Consider the following 16,309-nt stretch of genomic DNA (forward strand, 5'->3'; position numbering starts at 1 on the left):
AGAGAGAGAGAGAGAGAGAATCTCAAGCAGGCTCCATGCTGTCAGCACAAAGCCTGATGCGGGGCTTCATCCCATGATCTGTGAGATCATGACCTGAGCCAAAGTCGGACGCTTAACTGACTGAGCCATCCAGGTTCCCCTAGCTAGCATCATACTTAATGGTGAGAAACCAGGTGACCTCGGGCTCATGACCTTGGGCTCATGACCCACACTGAAATCAAGAGTTGGATGCTCAATTGACTCAACCACCCAGATGCCCTGTTTTCACTTTAAGCCAGCTTTATTTTAAGGCAAAATTGTTATTACTATTATTCTGCATGTATCATTTCTCATTTTCCTGGCATGTGGAGATATTTCTCTTACTACTTTTAGTAGTTTTGATTACATATTAACTAGAATTTTTAACCCTTAGTAATCTTGATTTCTAGGGAAAACTAAGCAATTGGGAACAGTCTGTTATATCAACATGTTTTAAAATTGCAAATTTAAGAATGCATTTAAAAATATTTAGAAGCATATGTCTTTTTAATTTATTTTAATGTAACATTAGCATATCCAAATAGTTTTAGTTTCTCTGTAATAAGCCAAAAGTAGATCAACCTATATTTAGTAATTAGTCTTCTAGTATTCTGTCTTATTTGGAAATGATTTCGATATTTAATGAATTTAACTCAACTCATTATTTAACTTAGCAAAACCTCTAAGATTTTAAGTTACCAAAAAGATTTGGGAAAACTAGTGTTGGGGAGGAAGAAATTGTACCTTCCGTTTAAGGTCCTTCTAGCTGTACTCAGAATCAAATTGACATGAGACAGATTTACAGGAGAAAATCAGATTTAGTTCCCTGCATGTGGAGACTCTACATAGATATGAAACATTAAAGTCAGGCAACATGAGGCTAATAGGACATCTTGGGCCAGAGAGAGGAGTAGGAGTCTGAGGATACACAGGGAAGGAGGACCATGAGGAGGAAGGTGAAAAGAATTTGGAAAACAAAACGTTGTGCTGCTATGCAGGTAAGTTTCTTAAAGAAGAGTCTCTGTTAATAGCTCTTTTTCTGGGACAGGCAGGCAGTTGATGGTGGAGATAAAGAACTCTTCCTGAATCTGCTGGGTTTTGACTGCTTTTAACTCAAAGTATTGTTCATGCCAAAGTGGCCCATCTTGAAGGAGTCTACCCTTGGCCTCTACACAATTTGGAAAATTTACCTAAAACTTTGTTTTTTAATGTACTTGTTTTTGACAACTATTGTTAGGTTACTTAGGAAAACTTTATTAAACATGAAACAAAGTCATCATTCTAAGCTATTATTTTTTGTTGATAAATCTTGTAAGAGATAACAGAAACTTATTTGGCTAGTAAACTCACGTAGAATGAAAGCTTTATATTTAGTGTCAATAACTCTAAAGGCATATTTATTTGTGTAGGGGCCAAGGGCAGGCAGCTCCAAGATGGACCACTTTGGCATAAAGATCACTTTGAGTTAGAAGCAGTCAAAACCTGTAAGTTCAGAAGGAGTTCTTACCTCTTCTTCAACTACCTGCTTTCCTAGGTAGAGAGCTATTAACAAAGATTCTCCTTTACCTAAGAAACTTATCTGCATAATATGGCACCTTTGTGTTCCAAACACCTGCTTTCACCTTCTTGCTAGTGGTCTTTCTCCCCTTTGTATCCTTGGACCCCCTAATCCTCTCTTTATCTCATATAAGCCTTGTTGCCTGTTTTCAGAATATCCATGTCTGTGTGGATTTCCTGGACATACACTATTAATTTTTATCTTCTCCTGTAAATCTGTCTCATGTCAATGTGATTCTAAGTTCAGCTAGAAGAGTCTTGAAGAACAGATGAGATTCTCCCCCCACCAACATTTTGATTAAACCATCAATCTCAAGCTAGCTTTTGTATCAAATATTTTTCCAGATCACATGAATTTGACAAGCATTTGGGTTAGTTTGTATCTTTTTGAGTTTTAGAATGCCCAATCCTTACAAGCATTTGCCATGAAACCAACTAAATAGAATGCTTTTCTAAATTAATTTTAGCAATACCATCCAGAGGTGAAAACACATTTACGCACATAGACACACATACAGATAAGTGCAGAATTTATAGCTTCTATTTTATGTGTTTGTCTACTAAAAGATTTTATTTTTTTGGGGCGCCTGGGTGGCACAGTCGGTTAAGCGTCCGACTTCAGCCAGGTCACGAACTCGCGGTCCGTGAGTTCGAGCCCCGCGTCGGGCTCTGGGCTGATGGCTCAGAGCCTGGAGCCTGTTTCGGATTCTGTGTCTCCCTCTCTCTCTGCCCCTCCCCTGTTCATGCTCTGTCTCTCTCTGTCCAAAAAATAAAAAAAAATAAACGTTGAAAAAAAATTTTTTTTAAAAGATTTTATTTTATTTATTTTATTTTTATTTTTTTTATTAAAGATTTTGCTTTATGTGTTTTTTTAAAAAATTTTTTTTTCAACGTTTTATTTTATTTTTGGGACAGAGAGAGACAGAGCATGAACAGGGGAGGGGCAGAGAGAGAGGGAGACACAGAATCCGAAACAGGCTCCAGGCTCTGAGCCATCAGCCCAGACCCGACAGCGGGGCTCGAACTCACGGACCGCGAGTTCGTGACCTGGCTGAAGTCGGACGCTTAACCGACTGTGCCACCCAGGCGCCCCAAGATTTTATTTTTAAAGTAGTCTCTGTGCCCACTGTGGGACTTGAACTTACAACAACGAGATCAAGAGTTGAGTGCTTTACCAACTGCGCCAGCCAGGTGTCCCTTATTTTAAAAATACTTCTATTTTACTTCTGTGCTTCTATTTAAAAATTACTGCCATGAAATAGGTACAGAATTTACTAGTTATGAATGCCAAATCTGAGTTTGTTTTTCTGGTAGATGGAATAAGTTAAGGTTATTGATCTAGATGGCTAATGCTTTTAAAAAAATGTGCAGAAAACACTTAAGATTTGTATTTTTTCTTGGCAGGTCAAGTTTTAAAAAGCCTTTCCCCCCTCTTTTTACTTGATAAGATTTATGTCCCGGGAATTTGAATTTTCGGGCTAGATAAAGAATTCCTGTAGATGACCAAACGCTGGCAAAACACTGTATGTATATTTACATTATAAAGGCATGGGGGGGAGGGGGGAGGAAAAGCAAGCACTTTCTAAAAAAAATTTTTTTTAACGTTTATTTATTTTTGAGACAGAGAGAGACAGAGCATGAACGGGGGAGGGTCAGAGAGAGGGAGACACAGAATCTGAAACGGGCTCCAGGCTCTGAGCTGTCAGCACAGAGCCCGACGCGGGGCTCGAACTCACGGACAGCGAGATCATGACCTGAGCCAAAGTCGGACGCTCAACCGACAGAGCCACCCAGGCACCCCAAGCAAGCACTTTCTAGAAGGACTTTTGTTCTCTTAAGGACAGAATTTTTACAATGTTTATAAGCTTTTTGAGATAAGTAAGGGAGGTTTTGGAATTGGTAAAGAGGATTGGTCTTTGGCTTATTTTTGTAACTACACCTCTGGTCCTGTAAAGACTAGATTTGCAAAACATGTATGGCTGTTTTTAGTTTCTCAAAAAATTGGGCCGTTGCCTGAAACATATCAAATGACTCATATATCCATCTTCCAATGAGAAAGTCTTCTTTTTTTCTGGGTACACTTAGTTTGGGGGAAGAGGCCTAAAAATTTTTTTTTATCAGGCTCTGAATGTCAGCTTTTAAAATGGCCAGATTTTTGATTACAGAGTTTTGAAATCTTTTAAAAATATCTTGTTAGGTTTTAGCTGGGACAAACAGTAAAGATTTCTGGCAGTATATAACAACCTCATGGACCCAAGAGGCATCCTCAAAGAGGGTGTAAAAGATACTATTTTTATAAGATCTAGAACCACTCCCAAAGAGAGCCAAAGAAAGAACCGAGGCAGGCAGAAAGCCAAGCCATGTTCTCAGAATGTAAAACAAGATGAGCAATGAAGAAACAGCTATTCCCAAGAGAAAAAGATCAATAGCCATTGGGTCTTGATTTGGAAAGGAAGGAATAATGTGAATTTTTTTAAAGTTTATTCTGAGAGAGTGAGAGAGTGGGGGAGGGGTAGAGATCAAGGGAGAGAGAGAATCCCAAGCAGGCTCCATGAGCCTTATCCTGGGCTTGATCCCATGAACTCTGAGATCATGACTTGAGTTGAATCAAGAGCCAGACGCTTAACCAACTGAGCCACCCAGATGCCCCGGCAATGACGTGAATTTTTATTTATCTTTCTCATTTGGGCTCAGGCGGTAATCTATCTTTAAAGAAACTTTTGAGGATTCTCCTTAGGTTTAAGGAATTAACTATGGCCCTTAGTTAGTTTTTGACTAGGGAGGGAAAGATATCTGAGGAGGGTCACCTGTAACCTCAGGTGATTTTATTTTAAAAGGTCAATTGTCTCTTCCAAGTGGAAAGGCATTTCAGACAGAAAGTACGCCCAGTACTCAGGCAAGAAGGATGGAGGGGAGTTGGGACCCAGCAGTCTTAGAGCCTTTTGTCTTAGGTACCTCTTATGTTTTAATTCTTTCATTAGCCTTTTGTTATGAATCTTTCGATGAGACGATTTTGGAATCTGGAAGCTTTTTGGGAGTTTCTGCATACCAATTAAGGTAGGCATCTCATTCTGTTTATTTAAGAGCCTTCGCTTTCAAGTGCACTTCTTAAATGAACAATCTTGTCTAATTGGAACATTCCCTATAATGGCCACTGTAATTCTAGGTTATTTTTAATAATTTCTTTTCTATCGCTAAAGATATTTAACTTCAGGGATTTTGGTTCTCGGACATAAAATAAGTAGGTGTGCTGGAAAGCCGTGTGCTGACTGTTTAGAACTTAAAGATCCCATTAGCTAAGGCTTTGGGTTTCTCCAAGCTCAACTAATAACCTAAAAGGGGTATGCCTCGTGATTGGGGATGTGCACATATTACAGTGTACCCTGTAAAGAAGTTTTCTTGAGGTTGGCAGGTGAAGGAGTATCAATCTAACCTGGTGTCTGACCAATTTATCCTATCACAGGAATCTTCTTGAGGTGGGGAGCACCATAACAGCCTTTAAACGCTTGATCTGTGCCTACGGATTTTGTGCTTTTTGGCTTCCGAGATCCTGCTAGCAATAGCCTGTTATTTACACAAAACAAGACACACAGGGACGCCTGGGTGGCTCAGTCGGTTGGATGTCCAACTCTTGATCTCAGCTCAGGTCTTGATCTCAGGGTTGTGAGTTCAAGCCCCGCATTGGGCTCTGCACTGGGCGTGAAGCCTACTTTAAAAACACAAAGAGGGGCGCCTGGGTGGCGCAGTTGGTTAAGCGTCCGACTTCAGCCAGGTCACGATCTCACGGTCCATGAGTTTGAGCCCCGCGTCAGGCTCTGGGCTGATGGCTCAGAGCCTGGAGCCTGTTTCCGATTCTGTGTCTCCCTCTCTCTCTGCCCCTCCCCCGTTCATGCTCTGTCTCTCTCTGTCCCAAAAATAAATAAACGTTGAAAAAAAAAATTTAAAAACACAAAGAAACGATGGGGCGCCTGGGTGGCTCCGTCGGTTAAGCGTCCGACTTCAGCTCAGGTCATGATTTCATGGCTCATGGGTTTGAGCCCTAATCCAGTTTTGTGCTGACAGCACAGAGCCTGGAGCCTGCTTCGGATTCTGTGTCTCCCTCTCTCTCTCTGTCCCTCCCCCGCTCGTGCTCTGTCTCTCTCTCTCTCTTGAAAATAAATGCTACAAAAAATTAAAAAAAACAAAGAAACAAAAACAAGACGAACAGTTATGTACCTTAATATACTAGCAACACTGCATCCTGACCCAAGTAGGCCCTACACACACCACCACCAATTCCCATGGGACTTTACTGAGGCTTAAGCTGACCCACTCTGTAATGGAAAGCCAATGAGATTGGGAGCTCAAATGCCAAAAAGGAGAACTCAGACCGAGAGGAGCTTAAGCCTAGTCCCCAGAAAGTGTGAGAAAGACAGGGCACTCAGAGAGTGTGCAGGTACCATTTTCGTGGTTCTCATTGTCCCCAATGCTGTTTGCAAGTTTGCCTCCAATGCCGTCACTGCCACTAAATCAGTTAAATAACAAAATTCAAACAAGTAAGTTTGATGATCTAATGGGCTTTATTAAACGATTCCTGAATCGGGCAGCCCCCCATCTAGCAAGTAGAGAGGGACCCCAAGGAGTTGTACACAATGGAAGGTTCTTATAGACAGGGGACAGGCGCAAGAAGGTTCTCAGTACAAGAAAAGGATTGTTCCAGAGAAGGCTGTTTGCTAGGCCAAAAGCAAGGTGTCTTATCATGCAGATGACCTCATCTTTCTTTGGGGGATGGAGAGGACCCAGGTGACAGACTCATTGGAGCTGGTGGCAAGAAACATTTCCTGACCGGCCGGCTAAGGTCATAATGCTGGCCTTGTAAAATGAATTCTGAAGTGTTCTGTCTTCCTCACTTTTTGGAAAGAGTTTGAGAAGAGTTGGTTTTCATCCTCCTTAAATGTTTGGTAGAATTTACCAGTGGTCCTAGGCTTTTGTTTGTTGGGCGTCTTTTGGATTACTGATTCAATGTCCTTACTAGTTACTGCCTTTTCAGATTTTCTATTTTTTCATCATTCAGTCTTGAAAGATTGTATATTTCTAAGAATTTATCCATTTCTTTTAGGTCATCCAATTTTTTGGCATATAATTGTTTTATGGTAGTCTCTTATCCTTTGTGTTTCTGTGGTATCAGTTGTAATGTCCCCTCGTTCATTTCTCATTTTATTTATTTGCATTCTCTCTCTTTTTTTTCTTGGTGTGTCTGGCTAAAGGTTGGTCAATTTTGTTCATCTTTTAAAAAAGAAAAAAATTGTTTTTTTTTTTTAACGTTTATTTATTTTTGGGACAGAGAGAGACAGAGCATGAACGGGGGAGGGGCAGAGAGAGAGGGAGACACAGAATCGGAAACAGGCTCCAGGCTCCGAGCCATCAGCCCAGAGCCCGAAGCGGGGCTCGAACTCACGGACCGCGAGATCGTGACCTGGCTGAAGTCGGACGCTTAACCGACTGCGCCACCCAGGCGCCCCAAGAAAAAAATTGTTTATCTTTAATGTCTCTTTCGTATTTTATTTACTTAAAAATATTTTTTTTAACGCTTATTTATTATTGAGAGACAGAGACAGAGTGTGAGCAGGGGAGGAGCAGAAAGAGAGGGAGACACAGAATCTGAAGCAGGCTCCAGGCTCCAAGCTGTCAGCACAGAGCCTGACATGGAGCTCGAACCCACAAACCACGAGATCATGACCTGAGCCGAAGTCAGACGCTTAACCGACTGAGCCACCCAGGCTCCCCTCTTTTCTATTTTAAATCATTTGTCTTCATTCCTCAGTAACTATATGCTACTATAAACAAGTTATTCTTGTCATTGATAAAAATATATTCCCTTCCCAGTGATAGGATTTATTTAATTAATTAATCTAATTACTCAACACACATGTGTTGAGTCTACCACGTACCAGGCACTGAGGAAACAGAAGTATACAAGGAGGATATGTTCTCTGTCCTCTTTGGCGTCTATAGTACAATGGGCAGCTTAATCCAATCTGCAGTCCTCTAAACTGAGCTTAATCTACTTGTCCTTCATGGTCCAGTTTCAGACATGTCCTTAGTCCCACCTTCCACCATCCCCCAACCTGCCCGTTTCTCTAGCCGTATTTGCAGTTCTGAAGACATATCCAAGCTTCTGTACCTCCGTGCCTTTGCATGTACAGGGGCCTCTCCCCAGAATGCCCTTGCTCTCTCCTTCCTCCCTCACTTTCTCCATATCATACTTGGCCTTCAAGATTCAGTTTAAGCATAAATCTTGGAAGTATTCCCTTTTTAAATATTGTTTTAATGTTTATTCATTTTCGAGAGAGAGAGAGAGCGAGAGAGAGACTGAGCGAGCACGAATAGGGGAGGGGCAGAGAGAGAGAGAGGGAGACACAGAATCCGAAGCAAGCTCCAGGCTCTGAGCCATCAGCACAGAGCCCAACGTGGGGCTCGAACCCACGGACCGCGAGATCATGACCCGAGCCGAAGTCGGACGCTCAACCGACTGAGCCACCCAGGTGCCCCCCCTTTAAAAAAAAAATTGTTTTTTATGTTGGAAGTATTTCCTGACACCACCTCCCCATCTGATTGGATGTCTTTTTTTTTTTTTTTTTTTTTAATTTTTTTTTTTCAACATTTATTTATTTTTGGGACAGAGAGAGACAGAGCATGAACGGGGGAGGGGCAGAGAGAGAGCGAGACACAGAATCAGAAACAGGCTCCAGGCTCTGAGCCATCAGCCCAGAGCCCGACGCGGGGCTCGAACTCCCGGACCGCGAGATCGTGACCTGGCTGAAGTCAGACGCTTAACCGACTGCGCCACCCAGGCGCCCCTGGATGTCTTTTTTTGTGCTGCGACTATTCCTCTCTACCCAAATGTAGCTCTGTCAGAACATTTGCCAGATAAACTTGCTGTACTTGCTGGCTTCCTTGAGCCTTTTCCCCACATTAAACTATTAGTCACTGGAGACCAGGGTGCATGTCTTCTTACGATCTGTGTGATTATATATTCTTACCACCTAGCATCAGGCCAGCCATATACTCTGGAAGTATTGGTTGAACTACAACCTGAGGGTCCCCGTGTTTCCATCTATCTCAGTAGAATCTCATCCATTTTCTCTGGCTTCATCACAATGCTGAGTTATACCGAAATGAATTGTCAGTGAGGAAATATCATTAGTTTCCTTCTTGTGAACTGTAGTACATCAAGTTGAATCGCAAAAGAAAAACTTGAAGTACCCTCTTACGAAATCTTTTAAATGGTGCAACTTGTTGGTTTCTAAGCCCCGTAGGCAAGGCTGAGCCTGAGGTTGTTAGGAGGGGGCAGCCTGACCCACAAAAGCTCTTTGTCAAAGAGGCTAATTTATAAACAGTCATGATGATTTGGCCAATGGCAGTTGTGGCCCCAAACAAGGACCTGTCTATATCTCCTTAGAGTGGCGGGATGGCTGGGCTTGCCTTGGTGGGTAGAGTCGTATCTTATGCCCAGATAAGAATTTTTCTGAGTAGTATTACCTATTAACGCCGAATGTCAGAAGGAAAGTTAGAATTATCCTCTGTTAGAGGATAATAAAGTTATAGCATAGTTAATTATGTCTTCATTGGAATAAGGGTTAAGAACGAGCGTGGAAGCATACTTCTCCTGTGTCTTGTTCTTCTATACCATTTCTGTAGTAACCCTGTCTCTCCTGGTTCCGTTTTTACCGGCCAACCAAATCAGGTGAGTAGATGCAGTGGGGCCGTAGTGTAAAGGCTGAAACCCTTACAATGGGGAGGCTGGCTTCCCCAGCAGGGAGGGTGTGCCGTGTCCCTTGGGAATCCAAACAGAACATGCTTTCCTTTCCTCTCCTAGTCACACGCGGAGAGTAGCTGTTTTAAAATCTCAGGCACGAAGAGTAAAATACAACCCAGCCTCCCAGAACAAGCTGCATATGCCCTGGCAGGCTGAGCCTGAAGACCTGGGTGATAAGAGGTTTTCTTTGATCGTAACTTGGGGCGATTGGGCTGGGAAGATGGCGGAAGCCTGGGGAAGACAGTCAGTAGGCAGACACCGTAGTGTTGAAAGGTACCTGCACAGTTTTTGCTTTAAGCCTTTCAGGTTCAGTTTGGTTTAAGGAACATTTAAAGGGTATTTATGATGTGGCAGGAACAGGTGCTAGAAACATAATAGTTGGCAAGAGAGAGATGATCCCCACCCTTATGGGTGGGCAAGTCCCTTGCCCTTGTGGACAAGAAATAAGGAGATACAGACAAGTCTCATGGTAAGGGACTTGAAGATGCTAAAAAAAATACCAACCCATCCTGAAGGAGAGGATAATATGTAGCTTCCCGATCAGAGAAAGTGAATGGAAGCGTCCAGCCCATCTGTGTAGAAGGATAGATAGATAGCTGCCTTGACTCCTTCTGCTCCAGAGAAAGAGTCATGTCAAAGATCTGCACTGGGCAACAGGGAGTCTAGAGCCCAGATATTCCTGCTTTTCCCAGCTTCTCCACATAACTAATATGGTGAGAGAACAAACAGAGGCAGTGGTGGTGGAATCAGTGATGGCCGGCAGGGTCAGGGTGAGAAATGTCATTGTCAGGGGAGCGTCTATTGTGCCAGCTGTGACAGTGGTGACTGTGTTCCATCAGTCAGGAAGTAAGCGCCAGCTCGCCATGACACTGGTGAGGCAAGGCAACTAGCAGCCAAGGGAGGCTGCAGAGAGAATAAAAGCAACGTGGCACCTGAGGTCAAGGAAGAAACAGCCTGAATGGAACGATTTACCGAGGGTACATGCACTCCTCTGGAAGGGGACAAGCGAGCGGGGATCTGTCCCCTCCGTCCGAAGACTTTGGATTGGGCTGTGGATGTTTGTTACTGGAAAGGAATTGTCCTTAAAGCGTCTCCTCTGGATAGTGAGTGAACTTGTGTTCTTTTTAGGATGTTCTTTTACCATCATACTTGGTATGATCAAACCAATAAGACGATGGAATTTAATATTGGTTTCAAATCATTAATGGAATGCACAAAGCCCAAATAATATGATGATGCAGCTAAGAAAAGTCAAATATATTCTACCCCCTTTTTACAAAGACTTTTGAAACATCTGTATTCATGGTTGCTGGTGTTTGACAAGGATGCCTTTGCCCAAGATTGCTGTTGGGACGGGAGCACAGGCAGGATCCTGTGATAACAAGGTTTCCTGGCAACTAAGCACCTTAAACAGTGTTAGAAACAGACTATAAACCAGAATTCTGTACTGTGTCAGGATGCATTTGACAAGACTTCAGCGTCTATTTGGTATTTTTATGATTCTCAAGGCAGCAAGGCAAGTGAGCCTGACAGCCCAACATAGATCTACTAAACATTTTTTTTTAATTAAAGATGTTTAAATATTTTGATAGGGCTCTCTCTAAAATAAATCAAAATTCAGAAAATTAATTAATTTGCTAAACACTCAGATTTCATGAGTTCCTTTTATAAAGACTCTTAGGAAAAAAAATGTTTAGAGATTTAAATAAAATGAGCGGCCATCACTGGAGTAACTTCTTGAAACCATAATCCAACCTGACACCTTAATTTTCCTTTGCACTAAAAACTATAGCCCCAAATTCTGGTTGTCAAGATTTATTGACATGAGGCTAAAAATTACTCTAGGATATAGAACACAGCAATCTCTTTGACAGACTGAAAAATTGATATGTATCAAAAAAAACCACACACACACAAAAAAACCAACCCTCCACTAGTGACCAAAGTCATACTGCTCTTGTTATCATAAAAGCAATAAGTAATCTACCTTGGATTGAAATACATGTTGTACTCACCCCACTTCCAACATTTGCAGTGCCCAGAAAAGAATACAAATAGACGCCCACATGCCATAGGGCTGGAAGTGATAAGCCAGGCTAACAACTTGCTAAACAAAGGATGTTCTATCCTATATCGACAAGTGTACTTTCATGATCAGAAGGCAAGGTCAAATGTAGAATTCTTGGACCACTTAGTATTGTATGCCCACAACTCCCGGGCCAGGCCCTCTCCCAGGCCACCCCTCTTCTCTTCCCACCACCAGCTCCATCCTGGATGGCAGGGCTTTGTGGAACATGGCGCATGTGGACACCCTCGCCTTGCACTTACAAGCTCTATCCGCCCTCCGCCACCTCCCCAGTAGCTGGCCATGGCCACCTGCAGGGCTAGGAGTGGGGTTTCCACCTTTGGGCCAGACCCAGAGAAGAGGCCGGTACAGGCCCTGGAAGAGGGCTCAGGGTCCTAAGGGAATTCCAGGACCTTGGGTACCTGGAGTGTTATCTAGATGAGAGGTCACGGGTGCCCGTTTGGTATATCCCTTTGGCCGTGAAGGGAGGGCATGTCTAGAGAAGAGCAAGAGCGGACGCTCTAAAGTATGGGATCCAGGATAGGAGCCTGTCTGGCCCACATCATAGGGTGAGTACTGGGCTACTTCTTTGCACTTGACGAAGGCTGAGACCACCCCACTCCTATTTAACAGTGTTCTCTCCCAGAGTGTCTTGTCTACCTCCCTAGAATAATTATATTTATAGGCTTCTGGACAAACAGGGGCTATGCCATCATCCACAGGAAAATAGCCAAAGTGGCTGCCAGATGTTACTGGAAGTTTGGGCTGCAGAGAGGATATTGGAAGCAGGGAACTGAAACCATCCTCTTACCTTTCAGGATATTTCTTCAACTTGGCAAACTTTCTGCAACAAGCAAACCCATCGACTCCTTATGTCAGGCCTCCCTCCTCAATGTCGCCCATACATTGTGCTCCTCCTTGTGAAGGATGCCAGCAGGCCTGCTCGCCCCGTATCACCTTGACCTTCATCCAATGGTTCTCTCAGCTGTTGCCCTTGGTATCACCCTGTCTGACATCAGTGTTTCTTTGTGGGTCAAGACGTGGTCTGGATCTCCCTGAATCCTGGTATGTGCCTTTTTGCCCACAGAATGTCAACTCATCCCCCTGGGCTTATCTCCTGTTGAATGACTCATCTGAGGGTGGAGTGGGGAGGCCAGCCATGCCTAAAAAAATGTGCCCCGTGGATCCTGGGGATTTAGTCACTCTGGACTTCGCATCCGATTTTACTGTTTCCACCAATGTAATCGGAGAGATGAGAATAAAGCTACTTGTTGGCATTTTCTCATTTCATCTTGGGAACTAGCAAGTGATAAGAAGAACTATCTTCTTTTCTTTTTTTTTCTGGAGGGGGACATCTCCCTTCCATTTGTACTGTGCTCCTTACTTAGATCATTTCCTGCTGGGGCAATTTCAGGTTCAACCTGTTTTTTCAAGGTATGAATCATGTAAGTGACTCAAATCCAATTTGGGGAGAAAAAAAAAAAGGCTAAGCTGGCTGTCTATAGAGCATCAAAGCTAGTAGTGAATATGTATTATTATTCATGGAACTTTTGGCAAACACCCACTAAGGCATTACTCATCCATTCATTTTGAAGCAAAAATATGCTTAATGGATGGTGGTGTCTTATATAAAGACAATTAAGTACTGTTTTCTGAATGCGTAAGTTTGTTTTTGTTAAGTCAGATCCTTATTTTTCTCATGGGGAAACAAAACTTAGAAGTTGTAGTTACTATAAACTTGTCAACGATGCTGCTGTTTTTCTTACAAAGGGGAATTATGGAGTTCCTTAAACTCAGATATAGCATGATAATGAGTTCATATGTCAAATATGTATTTTCTAAGTCTCAGAGCTGGGAGAGACCTCACAGATTATACATACAACTTTTCGATTTGACTAATGAGAAAAGGGAGTCTCAGAGAGGGTGAATGATGTACTCAGCCTGTGGAGGAATCAGACCTGGAGTCTCAATCTTCCGTCTTTCCACGGGCAAGCGCCCTCCCCAGGAACAATCATGGTGGTTATTACTGATTGATTACGAGAGCAAGGCACTTTCTCTTATGCTATGCCACTTGATACTCACACATCTTTGTGAGGTAGGTATTGTTATCTTTAGAGAAAGAGAGAACAAGGCTAAGAGAAAATGCCACTTAGCCAATGATTTACTGACTAGGGTTTGGAAAAGCCAGACTCTGATCCCGAAGGTCACATTTGTCCCACACTCCCGCCATACTTTCCACCACCTTTCTGTACCCCGTGCTGCCAGGGAGCATTTTCTTACGGTTGCTGTCTTTGCTTGTATAACCAAGACCCGAGGGGGATGAATGACAATCTGGCCCCAAGTTGATATGTTTGCCTCCGTGATCATTTGTTTCTTCATTCATTCTTCTCTGTGTAAAAACACGGAGTGAGTGCTGTGAAAGATAAATGGGTGACAATCAGACCTGCCCCGTAAGATAGCCAGAGCCTAAAAGGGGGTATAGGACTTGCTCACAAGTAACTGTAGTAGAAGATAGAATGTAATAAGAAATGACCAGGAGTACAAAGTGTTACAGGCATTCCTGTATTGGAAGAAAATAAGAGAATTTAGTACAGTTGAAGAGTTCTGGGGAGAAAAAATATCTTGCAAAGATTATGAGTTGTTTCACTTTTTGGCCTGTAGGTGGGGGAAAAGAGCACATGCTCCTGGAGGTTTTCTTCTTTGAGGATGGGGGTAGCGCTTTATCAAAGACTAATTTGAATTAATGAGCCGGAAAGATGAGGAAAATTGGATTTTCCAAATGGGCCCTTGGAAAATAACAAAAAAACTTTTGCATTTCTGGTCCAGGCTTCTCACCTGTAAAAAATGTTGTAAGCTAACTAAAATGTAATTAATAACTAAAAATATATAGTTATTACATTTGCTGAGCTTGCACCCTGAGTTATGTAAATCTGAATGAAATGGTACATAAGTAAACATTCAAATTTTTATGGAAATGAATAAAAAGTTAGTTGAATAGGAAGACATTCAATTGAGCAAGGGCCACCCTGTTTTTTAAAAAAAAATTTTAATGTTTATTTATTTTTGAGAGAGGGAGAGCGCGAGCAGGGGAGGGGCAGAGTGAGAGAGGGAGACACAAAATCCGAAGCAGGGTCTAGGCTCTGAGGTGTCAGCACAGAGCCCGATGCAGGGCTCGAACTCACCAACCATGAGATTGTGACCTGAGCCGAAGTCGCACGCTCAACTAACTGACTGAGCCACCCAGGTGCCCCAGGGCCACACTGTTTTTGCCGGGATATTTACAGCTCTAAATGGCTGTCCTATGGGAACATAAAATATAGACTCAAATATCTGGTGAAATTATACAAGATCTTCATGACGTCTTTGCGCGTTTGAAACGTAAATTACTTAGACTGAAGGCAGGTCAGAATTTCAAAGCAATTTTAGATGTTTTTGTTGTTGTTGTTCACAACCTAATACCCTGGAGAATTCTAATTCTGGTTTTGAGTTTCTTGGAACAATGAAAAAGAAATGCACTACGAGTGAGAAGGGAAATAGGCTCTAAGACCAGCTAGGTTAAAGCCGGTAGCAACATGAGAAGAAAATTGTTACTTTTGAAGGCCTTCTTCTTCAGATGTATTATCACTGTGCTCACAGCCTAGTGTCTAAGTTAAAAGAATAATCATAATAACCACAACTTCAAGAAAAGGCATACAGAGGACTTCAACTGCATCTGCGATATTATATTGCTTCCGAAACATCGAAGTAAACGTGGGGGAGATGAGAACAATGAGGATCGTGGTGACTAAGAGCCCGGTATTTTGCTCTCCCTCTTTCATTGTCTGTTGGGAACGTCTCAGGATAAAACCCCTGCCCACGGGCTTTAGGAAGACGTGATCATTTTTATAAGTCATCAGATCGTTCCGCACACCCACTCTGATAGGGGCGTTTTGATTCACCGCTGGGGACACCACAGCACAGAAGTGACACTGGAGAGTGACTAGAACTTCCCACCACTTAGCGGAGGTAGGGAAAGCGGCCAGTGGGAGTGGAAAATTTGGAGAGGCAGGAAGGCCTCTGCTGCTGGTGGCAGTGCTGTGGGCAGGCACGTGGTGGGGGCGGGGCAGAGAAAGATGGGGGTCCTCCCCCGCCCTCAGAGTGGGTTTCCTCACTGCTGGGAGTTGCTGGGCCCCTTCTGAGGGAACCAAAGAATGCCTTCCCAAGGGTCTCGGAAAGGTGTCCCACCCGCCAGACCTCTCAATTACTGTGTGAAATTTCACGTGGAGTTTAGATTTTCAGAGACACAGGGAAGGAAGCCCTGTAGGATCCTAAACTAGGATCCCTGACCCTCTTTCGCTTATAACTGTCTTCTTCTGTTTCATAGTGTGGTTTAGGTGCGAGGGCAGGAGACTGAGCTGAAGACGGCCTTACCTAAAAACATGGCGGTCGAGGGAAAGCACTTCAGAAAGTGTCCAAATCTTCCAGGATGTTCTCAGCCCAACACTAGTATTCTGTGAGTTGATTCTGCTGAATACGATTTATTGTGGGCCAGGCTTGGGTGACCTCATAGCTGTCAGGTATAGTTTCAGTGAAATTTGTAATCTAGGTGAGGAGTGTTCTTGATATCCGAACACTGGGTGCTTCTAATGAGATAGTTACTATGCTAAGCATTTCCTTCCTTGTGTGCATTATTTTATTTAACTCACACCATTCTTTAAGATACAAAGTTTTGATTATGAGGAAATAGGCTAAGAAGTTCAAGTAACCTGACAACAGTCACTTGGTCCACAGTAGAGACAGGATTTGAACCCCGATCTGTCTGCTGTCATAGGTTATGATCTCTTAAAATAGCCCAGACTGCCTCCCCTTTTTTCATGCTCATCCTTGGAGAC

This window comes from Herpailurus yagouaroundi, unplaced genomic scaffold (assembly GCF_014898765.1).
Source record: "Herpailurus yagouaroundi ecotype Mexico unplaced genomic scaffold, PumYag 250, whole genome shotgun sequence".
In the NCBI taxonomy this organism is placed as follows: domain Eukaryota; kingdom Metazoa; phylum Chordata; class Mammalia; order Carnivora; family Felidae; genus Herpailurus; species Herpailurus yagouaroundi.